The following is a 15,379-nucleotide window of genomic DNA, read 5'->3' as shown; positions in this document are numbered from 1 at the left end:
CATAAAATCATTCTATGTTTATGAATACAAATGATACAAATGAAAGGTTCTAAAGGTAGGTTCTCCTTGGCTGTTTCCTCTGGTTACAAAACTTTCCAGAATCATGTCACAGAACAATCAGTAACTCTTACTGAGTTATAAGAGTATAAGCAGATAACTAAAGTGAAACAATATAAACAAGAACAAATTACTATAAGCCCATTTTAAGCATTAGGCAACTATTAAAATGCTCTGTAAAGATTACTGTGCAGTCAATATCTGAATTGGTAAATCCTTGAGTGATATTTATATTGACTGCTTTCTAGCACATTTTAATGAGAGCTGCTGAGATAATCAATTGTGCGGTTTGATTCAATTAACTAGCCTCCCATCACTTCAGCAGATGGCTCAAGCCATTTGACTTTTATGAGGTGTCTTCTATGGAGCATAAAAGTAATTGAAAGAACTTACTGGTATGCACTTGATGTATTCAAACATAAATGAGAGATAATCTGAAGATGCCTGCTAAATATGGAGATGAATGCAGGCAGCTGTTATGCCGTACACACTTTTTAGGATTTCAGCTTGTGCTTTGGGAATAAAAAATAATCAGTTGACTTCCACCACTGAACAGACTAGTGTGTTACTTATTATGGTTATTGTAGACTTTATTATGAAAAAATAAACTTATTCATATATGAATGCTACAATATAGGCTAACTGTATAATTTTATTATATGTACTATACATGCTCAGCACTTTGATACAAACATGCCAAATCGGTTAACTTTGTTTTGTACTAATTATAGAGAAACTGTAATCTTGGGCACTGGCATAACTAGAAATTTTGCTCCCCCAAGCCAAAAAAGTTGCCCCCCCCATTGCAAAAGTAATGAATTTGCACGTGCCACGCTCTGAAAAAAAGGGGTGAGGTCTCACTGGAAGGAGCAGGGCCGGATTAAGCCGTGGGGGTGTCTGGGCCACTTAAGACAAGGGGGCCCCTGGTGGAAGGCGGGAAAATGTATTTTAGATTGTGCATACCCCCAACACGACCCGTTCCAGGAGGGACAAAATGCTCTCTATCCGGACTCTACTCTTAAAATATGATTGGTGTCCCCTGTGTTGAACTATTTAATAGATAAGAAAGGTGTTTCAACACAGGTGATTAAATTTAACCCAATGGGGTATATTAGATTTAAACTAATTGAATGACAACTATTTTATAAAATTTTCTTGTAGTGGAACAAAGACAACTTAAACAACCTTAGAATACACATAGAAAAAATCTCTAATTTATCCTGTCACATGCAAGAATAGCAGCAGCAGCCTCTGTACTACTAACACACTGGTACAGGACTCAGGAGGACTCTGTATGTGTGTGTCTCTCTCTAGACCCTCTAGACCCTCATTAGACAACAGATTACACAGGACTCAGACACCCAGGTAGGGAGGAGGAGAAGCCGGGATCCCTGTCTCACTTACAGCTTTCTCCACTTTCCTATCTCTCCTCTGGTCGGAAAGCTCAATTTGTAGCTCATAAAACCTGATACTCTGCTTGCAATACATACCGCCCTGCTCGCATTCTGGCTGTCTGAATCTGCTACTGCAAGAGAGGGAAAGCTAGCAATGTCGGTGTGCTCTGGTCGGGGGGCCCCCTAACAAAGGGGGGCCCGGGGTACAGTATGCCCTGTGCCCCCCCCCCCTTAATCTGACTATGGGAAGGAGCGTGACCTCCCTGGAAGGGGCGTGGCATTGCAGGAAAAGACTACCTTATACTCCAGTTTTGCAACCTACACGCACAGACATTGGCCACCACAGGAAAAAAAAAATCCTGATTCATGCCCCTAACATTATTTGTAATTTTTCCTCCTTACAGTAATGCTCCTTACACATTATGTCACACACCGCAATGCCCAGTACACATTATACCACACCGTAATGTCCCTTACACATTATGCCACACACCGTAATGCCCATTATACATTATGCCACACACAACGCCCCTGACACATTATGCCACACACCGCAATTCCTGTGACACATTATGCCACACACCATAATGCCTGTGATACTTTATGCCACACACCACAATGCCTCTGACACATTATGCCACACACCGTAATGACTATGACACATTCTGCCGCACACCGCAATGCCTCTGAAACATTATTCCACACACCACAATGCCCCTGCCCCTGACACATTATACCCCATAGTAAGGCTTCTAATTACTTGCCAGGGGTTTCATGCTCTCTTTGTCATACTCATTGCCAGGGGTTCCATATGGCTCTGGGTGTCATGCTCGTTGCCAGGGGTGAAAGGTCATTGCCAGGTGTTTCATGCTCTAGGTGTCATACTCATTGCCAAAGGAGAATGCTTGTTGCCAGGGGTTTCATATGCTCTGGGTGTCATGATCGTTGCCAGGAGTGAATGCTTGCTGCCAGGGGTTTCATATGCTCTTGGTGTCATGCTTGTTGCCAGGGGTGAATGCTCTTTGCCAGGGGTGTAACACGTTGTTGCCGGGTAGTGGCTGGTGCCGCCGCCAGCACTGAGTGCTCCCAGCACTTCCGGGTAACGCTGCAGTGCTGTGCAGGGACAGGAGAGTCAGACGCTAAAGGTAGAGTATGACCTCTAGCATCTGTCTCCACCAAGGCGGCACCAATTTTTGGAGGGACATTAGCAGATTTACATGCGGACGGCTAGTCTGCATGGGAATCTGCTGTGCCCCCCAAGCCTGGCGCCTCCAAGCCCCCGCAGTGGCCGTAGGGGCTGTAGTTACGCCAGTGATCCTGGGACATCATTAGTCCACTAAAATGTGGTTTGAGTTTAAATAAAGAAAAAGTCTAAATGTGAGCTGCAAATCTACAGTAGATATTCCTGGATAAATCGGGTGGCTATAACTTGGACTAAAACATTTCTGTTTTATAACATCTTCCTAAAATATGAAAATATGCTATATGTTGCTTAAAAATCTATATATGTTGTGTAAGGCCGGTCCCATCCCGACAGCCATGTGCACTGAGGGCCAGAGTGCACTCCCCCCTCCAGTGCCTCTCATTGCAAGAGAGACGAGAGAGACCTAACCAGATAGACAGGCCAATCTGAACGGGGTAAAAATAGGAGCCAGTTGTGTGTGGGGGGGGGGGGGAGGGGGGGGAGCAGTTCGGAGTGGGGATGGGGTGGGCAGAGCAGCAGTATACATTATGCAAAATATCTGAAAGAGTTATCTAAATATCTGTACACTTTCTGAAGAAAGCCAAAATAATGTATGTATTTAGTCAACAGCACAGTAAGGATTATAATATGCAGGGGAGTACAGAAGAGGTGTAAGTCTTCTATACCAGTATGGGTTATTAACAGTGGTATGACTTTTGTCCCACATACTGTAGTTCAACCAAGGGCTTTGAAAGATAGTGTAACTCTAGACATTCCAGGACACATCATTACTGTATATGTGTCCGGATTATGGGGTTTATTCAGAGTTGTTAGCAAACCAAAAAAGTTAGCAATTGCAGGTGGGGCAGATGTAACATGTGCACAGAGAATTAGATTTGGGTGTGGTGTGGTAAAACTGAAATCTAAACTGCAGTGTAAAAATAAAGCAGCCAGTATTTCCCCTGCACAGAAACAATGTAACCCACCCAAATCTAACTCTCTCTGCACGTTACATTGGCCCCACCTGCAGTGCAACATGGTTTTGCCCAATTGCTTACTTTTTTTGTTTGCTAACTACTCTGAATAACTCCTTTTTATATTGTATTACTTACTGCGCATGTGTAAGAGGTAATAATTGTTCATGTTGTATTGTACCAGTCATTGCTTGGTACCAATTCAGTTAAATGTACTTACCTCTCAGATACAGAAGGGGACATCAATATAGGGAGGTGAGCACATTTAACTGCAATGTAATGGTGTGCTGGGTATATAAGTTAGGGTAGGGAAATGCAGAATATTGGGGTCCACTGACAAAGGGCTGCAAGCTTAAACATTTTGATCAAAATATAAGAAAATCCCCTCTATTTCTGTTGTTAGCATCGATAGAAAATGTCTTTCTATTTCTATGTTGTGCTCATCTTTGCCACGACTAGCTTGTAGGTGTGAGTAGGCACATGCATACACACCTGCTTCCATAGAAATGCATTGCTGTATAAACACCCACAACTAGTCACGAGTGGGTGTGACTAGACGCTGTCATGATCCATTCCCACGTGTGAACGGATCATGCCAAAGATGAGGAAGGGCACATCTGTACAGTATACAGCATTAATATTGCCATGCAGCTGGTACCATGTACAATATGGGTAAACCGAGTGTGGCATATTTCTTTTCGGTTTTGGACAAAAATATTTTGCTAGTGTAGGGGACTTGCAGAATAATGGGGTCCCTCGACGATGGGCTGCAAGCTTAAATGTTTTGATCAAAATATGACAAAATCCCTTCTGTTTTATTTGCTACATACACAGTTTTGCCATATATTATTATTAGCGCCGATAGCAAATGTCTTTCTGTTTTGCATACATATATGGCATTAATACTGTCACGCAGCTGGTACCATTTAAAATATGAGAATATTTATTTTCTGTATTGCTTGGTACCAAGATTGTAACTTAATATGGGGTTAACATCCGGTAACCAACAGCCAAATTCCAGTTTAATTAGAGGGTCCCTGCAGAATAGAGTCAGCTTTGCATTAGAAGCTGACACTGCAGTATTGAATTGTCTCAGTTCATTGGTCACGTATATTACTATTTACCTTGATTAGAAGAACCACCGTAAACAGCTCCCATAATGTTTTTTTATGAATAAGAGAATACCAGTTGTAATCTTTCAAAACAATAAAATCCTACTTTTTTAAAGTTACCAAGTGGCATACCTATACATATAATAAAACTGTAAGGTAGTGGTTCTCAAACCGTGTGCTACGGCACCCTGGCGTAGCTCGGGATACTTGCAGGGGTGCCCTGGGTTGGTGGTCAAGGACCAATTCAAATTGTTTATGGTAAATGCAATGGGCAAAACCAGTGCTGGTGGCTTCCAATCATAAAATAGGTGGACAAACCGAAGCAAATCCTGCCCCTCACCACACAGAACCTAAGGACGACATATAAACACAATTTACTTAATTTAATATTTCTTTCTAAATTTCTCAATAAGAAACTTTTGGCCTAGGGGCGCCGTGAAAAAAATTCTTATACTCTAGGGCGCCATGATTCAAAAAAATGTTTGGGAACCACTGCTGTAAGGGTTTTGTCTGTACATAGATTTTGTTTTTTCATTAATATACTTCTAGGGATTGTTTATGAACTATGGTGATAGAAAAAAAAATTGGTGGGAATTTTGTCTATTTGTTCCGGCATGACGAAAAAACTACTGGATGAATTTGGATTGTGTTTTCACTATTGTATAGATTATTATTATTATTATTATTATTATTATTATTATTTTTATCCTTTATTTATATGGCACCACATGGGATCCGCAGGGTCCAATTACAGAGTACATAAATAAGCAAAACAAGAAAACAGTGAATTACAATTAAAGACAATATAGGGCAACTACAGGTTATATAAACATTGCTGCGTCAGCAGATGACACTAAAATAAGTATCAGGGTGGCAGAAAACCAAGGGATTTGGTGGCGTCAAAGGGAGTATTGAAAAGAAGCTAGGTTAAGAGACGGAAAAGCACATGCATGAAGAGGGCCCAGCTCATGAAAGCTTAAATTCTAAAGGTGAGGGGCACACAGACAGGGGTGACACAGATGGGGTAGAAAGTGAGCGTGGGCTACAGAAGTCATAGGATGAGAGACAGCTGGGTTTGGTAAAGAAGTAGGTCTTGAGAGCACATTTAAAGTTTTGTAGAGGTGGAGGTAGAGAATTCCAGAGAAAGGGAGCAGCATGTGCAAAGTCTTGAAGGTGGGAGGAGGTAATCAGTAGCAGGAGAGGCGGTGAGCATTAGCGGAGCGAAGAGGATAGGAGGAGTTTAAAGGGAGATAAGGTCAGAGATGTAAATGGAAGAGGAGTGGGTTAGGGCTTTGTAAGTGAGTGTGAGAAGCTTGAAATGGATTCTGAAGGGAAAGGGTAGCTAGTGAAGGGCTTGTAAGAGAGGGGAGGTGGATGTAGTACGTTTGGTGAGGAAGATGAGCTGCATTCAGGATAGACTGGAGTGGAGAGAGGCATTTGCCAGGGATGGCAGTAGTCCAGTCTGGAGATGAACAGTGGGTGGATAAGGGTCTTAGGGGCAGATGTATTAACCTGGAGAAGGCATAAGGAAGTGATAAACCAGTGATAGGTGATAAAGGCACCAGCCAATCTTCTCCAATACGTAAATTAACAGTTAGAATCTGATTGGCTGGTGCCTTTATCACCTTGCACATATCACTGGTTTATCACTTCCTTATGCCTTCTCCAGGTTCATACATCTGCCCCTTAGTGGCATCCTGGGTGAGAAAGGGTCTGATCCTGAAAATATTTTTGGGATGAAATGACAGGTTTGTGAGAGGTGCTGAATGTGTGGTTTGAAGAAGCGCAAGGAGTCCAGGATTACTCCTAGACAGCGCACTTTGGGGCTAGAGGAGATATTAGTGCCACCAATAGTAATGAAATTGTGGGAGGTGAGTATGTGCAGGAGGGTGGGAAGATGATCAGCTCAGTCTGAGACATGTTAAGTGACCTAGAAAGAAACTGAGGTATGTATGATCTTGATGTAACATCAGGGAGAGGAGCGATGAAATAAATAACAAATGCTTGACACCCGTGTGCAGGCTCCTTATGTACAAAATGACTATATGTATATAAATATATACATACAATATAAACATATATTGCACACCCCGAACGCAAAGAGTTATAAATGTATGCATAATATATACATTTACTAGATCTATTTTGCATGAAAATCTGATTATACTGTATATCAATCACTAATCAAGCATTTTATCTTGACCCATTAAGTTTCTTTTTACACGCCAATCCAATAGTGGTGCACCAAGACAAATACTACATGCTATAGTTATATATAATGTGAGTTTATATAGTCACAAGGGCAAACACTCAGGGATGCTGGCATACAGTAGATCTCAGTACCAGCTGCTTATCCCATGGGCAGCTTTACGAGATTTGCAACTTAGTAGTATCAAGCATATTTTTGTGTTAATCCCTGAAGAAAAAACTGCAAATATTATTTACAAAGAAATTTTGTGATCAATGTGTTCAATTTAAAATATAAATCACAATATTAGACTACTACTGTCTTTGTAAAATTAGTTCCGCTGAGCAATAACAAACATCCACGCGAGCGAATGCTAGTTTATTATAAAATTTGGTATCTCCTCTTTTAGGGATACTTAATTCTGGCCTTAAATATGTGGAAACAAAGGTAGAAATGACTACCAAATATAACCTCAAATAAGGAAAACATGAGTAAATAGGTATCAGGAAGCTAGGTTGACAATGGATATGGCTGACAGTCAATAGGTCACCCACTAATTGTCGACTGGTATTAGGACGACATGGTTAAAAGGTCGACACATGAAAGGTTAGCATGACCTTTTAAAAAAATACATATATAAATTTTTTACCTTTTTTCATAGTTTACAATCCACCTGGACTACGATTGGAATAATAACCTGCCCGAGGGGACGCAGTGCACTAATTGGGGTTCCCAGACACTTTATGGCGTAAACACCACCCAAAAAAAAAAAGAAAAATGTCATGTTGACCTTTTCCTGTGTCGACCTTTTCCTGGGTTGATTTTTTTATCATGTTGCCCTTTTTTGGGTGTCAACCTTGTGCCTGTCAACCTTTTGGGGTCGACCTAGTCACTGTCGACCTTTTCCAGGTCGACAGCAATACCTGGGTAAACATGAATGGCTCAGGAGTTTGAGTTTTTGGAAAATAACCTGAGGGCTACTCCATGCAGACATTTCCATATGCTACAGTATGTGATTTCTCTCATGGCTCTGGTATAATACCAAGCTGTGTGATGGTATGGAAAGACCAATCAGAAGTGATGTGATATAGACATTTTAATGCTTTTGATTTGCCCTTCTGCACACTACCAATCTGCAGCCATCTGCAAGAAGTTAACATACATTTCTTCCAGGGTTATCTGGAAATGTATACTTAATAAATACTAAAGATCATGCCTGGCCAACCTGTGACTCTCCAGCTGTTGTGAATCTACACATCCCAGCATGCCCTGCCACAGTTCTAGCATTCCTTAGCAGCAAAACTGTGGCAGGGCATGCTGGGACTTGTAGTTTTACTGGCAATGGAAGAAAGAGAAAGCTCTTGTGTGGGCGCACTCTTTGAAAAACAAGGAAGAAAAGATTTTTCAATTAGAGAAAGAGAATGTTAAAACATATATTTATTAATCACTTATGAATTAAAACAAAATACCCTTCTACGATCCGATGAAAACACAAAAATTTTTTTTTAGAAGTATGCAAAAGAATGTTCAAAAGTGTTAAAAATGTTCTGGTCATTAAATCGTGAGGGAGAGATTAGAAAGGTTGCAGACACTGGATAGTCTAACAGCCGTTTCTCCTGACCAGTACAGTTGTTCTGTATTAATGGGACCCAGGGAGGAGGTCAGTGTACATATTTTAACATAGAAAGACCACTAGATTAGGTCAATTGCTATGTACTTTACTGATTACCACTAGCGCCAACAGGCATGCATACCGAATGTATGTCAAAAAGGTCCAAAAGAAGAGAAGGATATGGAAAGGGAGAGCAGAAATAAATACAATTAGTGGTGATACGGCTGTTGGTGTCCACCCTTCTGGGGAAGGGGAATAGTTCCTGTCCTACAACACCGGGTATTCCCAGGGAGTCTCCCCTCCCGGTACTGACCCAGCCCAACGCTGTTTAGCTTCCAAGATCGGACGAGATCGGGCATGGGCAGCGTGGTATGGTAGTAGGAAGGATATCTACCAATGAGAGTGCACCTATATATGAAAATAAAGAGTAACAGAAAAGATAGAATGTGTAGTGCGTGGATCTACTTTCCACGTTAGGCAGGGTAAAACAGCTGTCACTCAGTGGCGCCGTGTACCCTGGATCGGGGATGAGAGTCCACTAGATGATAGGCAGATAGTAACGAGAAGTAGGGAAAAAATGTAAAGTTAAATGGACCATTATACTATTAAGGGAACCAATGTCCAATAACGGGATAAATGAATCAACAGGAATTCATGATCAGGATGCAAAATGACTGTACATTCTTAGTATACACATACCCTGAGTGTACGGCTGAAAAAAACGGAATGATTATAGGTAAGAAAAAATGCTTCTGGTGAAAATGCTGTGTACAATAGGTTTGAGTCAAATTCAGTGGATAAGTAATACCAGGTAGTCCAAAACACACATTTAGTAAGCCATACTGTCTAAGTTAGATGTAGACATGCAGTATGCCAAAGGTGAAATCACCCTATAATTACTAAGGTAAATGAACTGGGTTTATGCACACAAGGAACTTATTTTGTTATTGTGTGTGTGTGACTGTCTCCTCTGACCTATACTGTGCATATGAAAAAGAGTTTGGGTAAGTGTCTCTAATACAAAAACAGCACAGTAATGGATTATACTGAGAGTAGGAACCTATATACACATGTAACGATTGATATATAAGGATAAAAGCCAGTATACTCAGAGAGTCAGATGTAGTGGGTAGATGGTAACCAGTGAAGCCTCCATGGGAAGGTCCCGCTGTAGAGTCCGTAGAAAACGCGTTTCGCCCGTGGGCTTGTTCACTTCCGGGATCTCACAGCATATTGTGCATGAAGGATTTAAAAACCCTGTAGGTGCATATAGCAGCCAATCAGCTTGGGCATACAGTTAGCCATGTGGACGGGAGTAGGGTGATTGACAGCGCCAGTGACCAATTAAGTGGTACATGTGGCGTGTCAGTGTGGCGGGGATACGCCTAACAAGTGGGCAGAGTACAGAGCGTAATGACGCTGCAGGGAGGTGTGTCCGCTACAGACGGAGGCGCGTCATCTCGGAAGATCCGGAGGCGCCATATTGGAAAAGGGAGAGCGCCAGGTTTATTTATGCCGTGCGGTATGCGGATAGAAGTGAGCAAAGATTGGATAGTGACCAATAGGGACGCGTGAGCAGCGCGTCTGGACCAAACAGGGGCTGGGGTCGCCTGATTGGCATATATATTGCAAAAAGTGTAAAACATAATATTTATGTGTGTAATGTATTGGTCGCAAAGGGGCGGGGAAATAGTACTGACATAGAGAAATATATGAGGGTGCCACTTAATAAACGGGATTGGATATTCTATGCGGTGGAAAAAATAGTAAAATAAATAAAATAAAATTATAAAAATTGTTGCATTGACTAGATGTAGTGGGGCTGATAAGAGTAAGGAGTGAAAAAAGAGGGAGGGAGGTAAAAGGGTAGAAAAAGAGGTGGAAAATAGTGTGAAAATATAGGTGAGGATTGAACTAGGTAGACGGCGCAGTGGCTAGCAAGTGCATGAGGAAAATGAAAAGTTTTAAAGGGGTGTGAAGGAGTGTATGGCAATTAATTACATTATGTATAAAAGTAAAATAAGGTGTTTAAGAATCATAAGGAAAACATACATATTTTGTAATCTATCTTGTGTGGATAATGTCTAATCTAATCTAATCAGCCCCACTACATCTAGTCAATGCAACAATTTTTATAATTTTTATAATTTTATTTTATTTATTTTACTATTTTTTCCACCGCATAGAATATCCAATCATTAAGTGGCACCCTCATATATTTCTCTATGTCAGTACTATTTCCCCGCCCCTTTGCGACCATTACATTACACACATAAATATTATGTTCTACACTTTTTGCAATATATATGCCAATCAGGCGACCCCAGCCCCTGTTTGGTCCAGACGCGCTGCTCACGCGTCCCTATTGGTCACTATCCAATCTTTGCTCACTTCTATCCGCATACCGCACGGCATAAATAAACCTGGCGCTCTCCCTTTTCCAATATGGCGCCTCCGGATCTTCCGAGATGACGCGCCTCCGCCTGTCCGTCTGTAGCGGACACACCTCCCTGCAGCGTCATTACGCTCTGTACTCTGCCCACTTGTTAGGCGTATCCCCGCCACACTGACGCGCCACATGTACCACTTAATTGGTCACTGGCGCTGTCAATCACCCTACTCCCGTCCACATGGCTAACTGTATGCCCAAGCTGATTGGCTGCTATATGCACCTACAGGGTTTTTAAATCCTTCATGCACAATATGCTGTGAGATCCCGGAAGTGAACAAGCCCACGGGCGAAACGCGTTTTCTACGGACTCTACAGCGGGACCTTCCCATGGAGGCTTCACTGGTTACCATCTACCCACTACATCTGACTCTCTGAGTATACTGGCTTTTATCCTTATATATCAATCGTTACATGTGTATATAGGTTCCTACTCTCAGTATAATCCATTACTGTGCTGTTTTTGTATTAGAGACACTTACCCAAACTCTTTTTCATATGCACAGTATAGGTCAGAGGAGACAGTCACACACACACAATAACAAAATAAGTTCCTTGTGTGCATAAACCCAGTTCATTTACCTTAGTAATTATAGGGTGATTTCACCTTTGGCATACTGCATGTCTATATCTGACTTAGACAGTATGGCTTACTAAATGTGTGTTTTAGACTACCTGGTATTACTTATCCACTGAATTTGACTCAAACCTATTGTACACAGCATTTTCACAAGAAGCATTTTTTCTTACCTATATTCATTCCGTTTTTTTCAGCCGTACACTCAGGGTATGTGTATACTAAGAATGTACAGTCATTTTGCATCCTGATCATGAATTCCTGTTGATTCATTTATCCCGTTATTGGACATTGGTTCCCTTAATAGTATAATGGTCCATTTAACTTTACATTTTTTCCCTACTTCTCGTTACTATCTGCCTATCATCTAGTGGACTCTCATCCCCGATCCAGGGTACACGGCGCCACTGAGTAACAGCTGTTTTACCCTGCCTAACGTGGAAAGTAGATCCACGCACTACACATTCTATCTTTTCTGTTACTCTTTATTTTCATATATAGGTGCACTCTCATTGGTAGATATCCTTCCTACTACCATACCACGCTGCCCATGCCCGATCTCGTCCGATCTTGGAAGCTAAACAGCGTTGGGCTGGGTCAGTACCGGGAGGGGAGACTCCCTGGGAATACCCGGTGTTGTAGGACAGGAACTATTCCCCTTCCCAAGAAGGGTGGACACCAACAGCAGTATCACCACTAATTGTATTTATTTCTGCTCTCCCTTTCCATATCCTTCTCTTCTTTTGGACCTTTTTGACATACATTCGGTATGCATGCCTGTTGGCGCTAGTGGTAATCAGTAAAGTACATAGCAATTGACCTAATCTAGTGGTCTTTCTATGTTAAAATATGTACACTGACCTCCTCCCTGGGTCCCATTAATACAGAACAACTGTACTGGTCAGGAGAAACGGCTGTTAGACTATCCAGTGTCTGCAACCTTTCTAATCTCTCCCTCACGATTTAATGACCAGAACATTTTTAACACTTTTGAACATTCTTTTGCATACTTCTAAAAAAAAAATTTTGTGTTTTCATCGGACCGTAGAAGGGTATTTTGTTTTAATTCATAAGTGATTAATAAATATATGTTTTAACATTATCTTTCTCTAATTGAAAAATCTTTTCTTCCTTGTTTTTCAAAGAGTGCGCCCACACAAGAGCTTTCTCTTTCTTCCATTGCCAGTTCTTGTACTCTCTAGCTCTGGGCGCACCACCAATAAGGACTACTATCGAAAGATTGTATCTCTCTTTCCTATAGTTTAATTGTCCGCTTTTGGTTTTTCTCAATATATTTAATATCAGCAACAACCTATCACACACCAGTGCCCAGTCGCCCCTTTCTTCCAGATATGGCACTTGTAGTTTCACAACAGCTGTAGAGCCACAGGTTGGCCAGGCCTGCTATAGATGAATTAAATAATTTGTTCGGTCTGCCATCACTTTTAAAAAATGTAAATGTGCCTTCTAGAAAGAATACTGACTGCAACAAGCTAACTTCTATTCTTGATCTCTTCCTACCAAACTCATTCAGGTACATACCAGAAACATAGCTAACACAATCAGAAGTTACATTACCTGCACTCCATACACGGAGTGGTCCTCACTTAATCCATGCCTGCAGGTTAAAAAACAAGGCAGAGGTGTTGTACACCCTGCGCAGCACATTCCCACTTCTACTAGCTGTTCTGTGCCTCATACTCATGTCTTTTGAAGTACATCTGGATTTTCAACCCTTTTACTCTGCTTAATGCTGTAATCGTTTGTCTGCCGTGACACTCCAACAGCTCCTTGAACATTCTCTGCTAGGCTCTCTCATTTCTAATATCGTACCTCCATTATATTGGGTAATTTCATTGTCCCATCAAACTACAACATTCTTCCTCTAGAAAACTACTATCTCTACGTCAACTGACTCTTCAGACATCATGATGGCCACTGAATTTATATTGCTTTCTTCAGAATTTATTCAGTTTTCAATTTCTTTATCACTCTACTCCCTCTCTCAAATCATCACCTGAGGACTATAAGCTTTTCTACACTCTAACTCAACAAAATTTCCTTATACAGTACATGCAGAAATTTCAGTTCTATAGAATTTTTAATTTTTTTTTTCTTAAAAAGCTTTCCATCTAATTACCTACTTTTCCCTCAAATTTATACATTTTCCTATGCAGATCTGACAGTATAATACCTTCATCACAGTATATAAACAACCCATAATCAAATGGCCCCAGCTACTCAACCATGATGAAAGCTAAGTCACACTAACTAAATGAACTGCCTTAAAAACTCTACCACAAAGTAGTATATTAATAGTGAAATTTTCCTGCCCTTCTCAAAATAAACTGCTATGTATCACTGCCACGGAACCATATTTCCAACTGCTCATCTCTGCTCTAACACATAACTCCAAATGTGTCTTTAACTGCTTTGTTGTGGCCGACTAGTGAGAATTTTAACACACATTTTCTGCAGCGCCTTTCGTTGTCAAAAGTGACTTTTGGAGGATGACTGGGATAGTGAAATGTGCTGTGGAAGAAACGCGTGCTGCATAAATACCTGCTAAAAAGAAGTAATAATAATTGCATTTATATTATATTGTATGACTTCTGTGCTAACTGTCCTCATAGTATGAAGTGTATGTCTCATAGTATGAAGTGTATGTGAGTTATTCATTTAATCAGTAAGGCAGATTTATTTATTTGATCTCCTGAGTGACATAATTGCAGATTGGCATTTATGTAGCAATCGGTGATAATACACTGCATCATTTAGTGAACTAAGTGTTCTGTAAATCCTCTAACATCCATTACGGACCATCAAATACAGTGTACAACTTGGTTCTTTTAAGCAGTCCTTTGGCCAGGTACACATCAGAGTAAGGAAGAGGTTCCCAAACGCGGTCCTCAAGGCACCCCAACGGTCCTGGTTTTAAATGTATGCATGCTTGGCCACAGGTGACTTAATTATCACCGTAGTCAATTTGATTTAACCATCTGTGCTGAGCCATGGATATACCTAAAACCTGGACTGTTGGGGTGCCTTGAGGACCGCGTTTGGGAACCTCCGGAGTAAGGTGTTCCCGGCCAATCCAGCATGCAACGGGACCCTGCATTGTGCTGTGCATACACACTTGCACAATGCAGTGTGATGTACAATGCCATGCTGCCGCATCGCACACAATATCTTCTGGTTACCTGTGCAGCACGTCCAACCAGAAGATGTTGCATGCGACCTGCGGGAGCGCGCAATCAGGCATGTACACAGTACAATACTATATGTCATTCAGATTTGGCCAGAATCAATATACCGTGCCAACATAGTTCAGGTGTGTACCCTAACTTTGATACAAATGTAAAAGCGAAGTGCTGTATGCAATATTAGAATAACAACATTAATTAGTGTTTTATTCTTGATCATAACACCTACAGTATAGCAGATGCTAATCAGTTTGTTTGAATGTGATGAGGTCCTGACACCTTCAGAATGAGCACAGTGACCAGGTGTCATTACAGTGACCAATAAAAACACATATTACAGCCCTCTTTCTAGATACTTAATATTCTGTATAGTGGTAACCAGGGGCGCATTTAAAGAGGAGGCCCATGTGCAGGCTCCAACTGGCCCTCCTCTCTCTAAATGGCAGCGCCGTAGCTCTGGGCACTAGGGTCACTAGGTGAGTGACCCTAGCCCTGTCCCAGAGTCTAGTACACATGTGCAGGTCTCTGGGAAAATGGTATGGTACCCATTTTTCCAGTAAATTCCTTACTGCACATGCGTAAAGCACTGTGAAGAGGGTGTCGCACTATTTTTCTGGTGATTTCTGCAGC

The 15,379-nt window shown here is 41.4% G+C and overlaps 1 protein-coding gene and 2 pseudogenes across 6 annotated transcripts in view; 1 reads left to right on the top strand and 2 right to left on the bottom strand.

Annotated features, from left to right (window-relative positions):
• Positions 1–15,379, bottom strand: part of TPK1 (thiamin pyrophosphokinase 1) — a 1,127,731-nt gene that overhangs the window by 869,473 nt on the left and 242,879 nt on the right. Inside the window, exon 1 of one of the 6 annotated variants that reach the window (XM_063922446.1) lies at positions 4,853–4,876. The exons of the other annotated variants lie outside the window; for them this stretch is intronic. The gene's annotated coding sequence lies outside the window, so the exon portion shown is untranslated. Of the gene's footprint in view, positions 1–4,852; positions 4,877–15,379 lie in introns of those variants that run through there. 6 annotated transcript variants of the gene reach the window in all.
• LOC134930729 (5S ribosomal RNA) lies at positions 8,785–8,903 on the bottom strand (annotated as a pseudogene).
• LOC134930727 (5S ribosomal RNA) lies at positions 12,073–12,191 on the top strand (annotated as a pseudogene).

This window comes from Pseudophryne corroboree, chromosome 5 (genome assembly GCF_028390025.1).
Source record: "Pseudophryne corroboree isolate aPseCor3 chromosome 5, aPseCor3.hap2, whole genome shotgun sequence".
NCBI lineage: Eukaryota > Metazoa > Chordata > Amphibia > Anura > Myobatrachidae > Pseudophryne > Pseudophryne corroboree.
Note: the sequence above shows the minus strand (reverse complement) of the source record. Positions and strands in the feature narration are given on the sequence as shown.